The sequence below is a fragment of the Triticum urartu genome, chromosome 2 (genome assembly GCF_003073215.2).
Source record: "Triticum urartu cultivar G1812 chromosome 2, Tu2.1, whole genome shotgun sequence".
Taxonomy (NCBI): Eukaryota; Viridiplantae; Streptophyta; class Magnoliopsida; order Poales; family Poaceae; genus Triticum; species Triticum urartu.
In genome coordinates, this window is record NC_053023.1 from 743524393 (window position 1) to 743527258 (window position 2866).

Genomic DNA, 2866 nt, shown 5'->3' on the forward strand with positions numbered 1-2866 from the left:
AAACCTTCGGGAAAGTTATTTTTGGAACGAAAGCAATCCAGGGGACTTGGAGTGCACGTCAGGGAATCAACAAGGAGGTCACGAGGCAGGGGGCGCGCCCCCCCCCCTGGGCGCGCCCTCACACCCTCGTGGCTCCCCTGGCGTATCTCTTCCTCCTATATATACCAATATACCCTAAAACCTTTGGGGAGCACAATAGATCGGGAGTTCCGCAGCCGCAAGCCTCCAGAGCCACGAAAAACCAATCGGGACCCTGTTCCGGCACCCTGCCGGAGGGGGGATCCCTCACCGGTGGCCATCTTCATCATCCCGACGCTCTCCATGACGAGGAGGGAGTAGTTCACCCTTGGGGCTCAGGGTATGTACCAGTAGCTATGTGTTTGATCTCTCTTTCTCTCGTGTTCTTGAGGTGGTACGATCTTGATGTATCGCGAGCTTTGCTATTATAGTTGGATCTTATGATGTTTCTCCCCCTCTACTCTCGTGTAATGGATTGAGTTTTCCCTTTGAAGTTATCTTATCGGATTGAGTCTTTAAGGATTTGAGAACACTTGATGTATGTCTTGCCGTGCTTATCTGTGGTGACAATGGGATATCACGTGATCCACTTGACGTATGTTTTGGTGATCAACTTGCGGGTTCCGCCCATGAACCTATGCATAGGGGTTGGCACACGTTTTCGTCTTGACTCTCCGGTAGATACTTTGGGGCACTCTTTGAAGTTCATTGTGTTGGTTGAATAGATGAATCTGAGATTGTGTGATGCATATCGTATAATCATGCCCACGGATACTTGAGGTGACATTGGAGTATCTAGGTGACATTAGGGTTTTGGTTGATTTGTGTCTTAAGGTGTTATTCTAGTACGAACTCTAGGGCTGTTTGTGACACTTATAGGAATAGCCCAATGGATTGATTGGAAAGAATAACTTTGAGGTGGTTTCGCACCCTACCATAATCCCTTCGTTTGTTCTCCGCTATTAGTGACTTTGGAGTGACTCTTTGTTGCATGTTGAGGGATAGTTATGTGATCCAATTATGTTATTATTGTTGAGAGAACTTGCAATAGTGAAAGTATGAACCCTAGGCCTTGTTTCAACGCATTGCAATACCGTTTATGCTCACTTTTATCATTAGTTACCTTGCTGTTTTTATATTTTCAGATTACAAAAACCTTTATCTACCATCCATATACCACTTGTATCACCATCTCTTCGCCGAACTAGTGCACCTATACAATTTACCATTGTATTGGGTGTGTTGGGGACACAAGAGACTCTCTGTTATTTGGTTGCAGGGTTGTTTGAGAGATACCATCTTCATCCTACGCCTCCCACGGATTGATAAACCTTAGGTCATCCACTTGAGGGAAATTTGCTACCGTCCTACAAACCTTTGCACTTGGAGGCCCAACAACGTCTACAAGTAGAAGGTTGTGTAGTAGACATCAAGCTCTTTTCTGGCGCCGTTGCCGGGGAGGTTAGCGCTTGAAGGTATATCTTTAGATCTTGCAATCGAATCTTTTTTGTTTCTTGTTTTAGCACTAGTTTAGTTTATAAAAGAAAACTACAAACAAAAAATATGGCATTAAGGGTACCTCATATGCTTCATCTTTTTAATATCTATCATTGAAATAAGGATTCCGATAATTGTGCTCAAGTGCTAGAAGAAGAATGCATTAGAATGTTTGGCACTAAATATTTGAATGATGAGCATGATTGTAATGTTGTTAGTATGAATTCCTTGAATATCCATGATGCTAATGATATGCAAAGCCACAAGCTTGGGGAAGCTATGTTTGATGAAGATGATATTTTTTGTCCCCCAAGTTTTTATGAGCAAATTTATTTTGATGATAGCATGCCTCCCATTTATGATGATTATAATTATGAAAGTGGATTTGGAGAGGACATGACTTTATTTAGTGATGAATCCACTATTCCGGAAGAGGTTCCAATTGATTATGTGAACAAAGTTGCTATCTATGATGATTATTGTGATGACATGTATGCTATGAAGAATAATGATAACCATGAAACTTTTCATCTTAATTTTAATTTTCAATTGGATTATGCCTCACATGATAGTTATTTTGTTGAGTTTGCTCCCACTACTATTCATGAGAAGAAATTTGCTTATGTGGAGAGTAATAAAAATTCTATGCTTATGCATCATGAAAATAATGCTTTATGTGATAGCTATATTGTTGAATTCATTCATGCTGCTACTGAAATTTATTATGAGGGGGCAATATATGTTTGTAGGAATTGCAACAATATCAAGTTTTCTCTCTATGTGTTGAAAATCTTAAAGTTATGCTTGTTTTGCCTTCCTATGCTAGTTGATTATTGTTCCCATAAATTGTTTGATCACAAAATCCCTATGCATAGGAAGTGGGTTAGACTTAAATGTGCTAGTCATATTCTTCATGATGCTCTAATTATGTTTCAATTCTTCTCCTTTATGTGAGCATCATTGAAATCATCATGCCTAGCTAGGGGCGTTAAACGATAGCGCTTGTTGGGAGGCAACCCAAATTTATTGTTGTTCCTTGCTTTTTGCTCCTGTTTAGTAATAAGTAATTTATCTAGACTCTGTTATGATTGAGTTTTTATGTTTCAATTAGTGTTTGTGTCAAGTAGAACCGTTGGGAGGACTTGGGGAAAGTCTTGTTGATCTTGCTGTAAAAACAGAAACTTTAGCGCTCACGAGAATTGCTGCCATTTTTTTATTGGAGAGTGATATTTAGTTAATTCTTTTTGCAGACGATTAATAGATAAATTTCTCGCGTCCATAAATTTAGTTTAGAATTTTTGGGGTTCCAGAAGTTTGCGTTAGTTACAGATTACTACAGACTGTTCTGTTT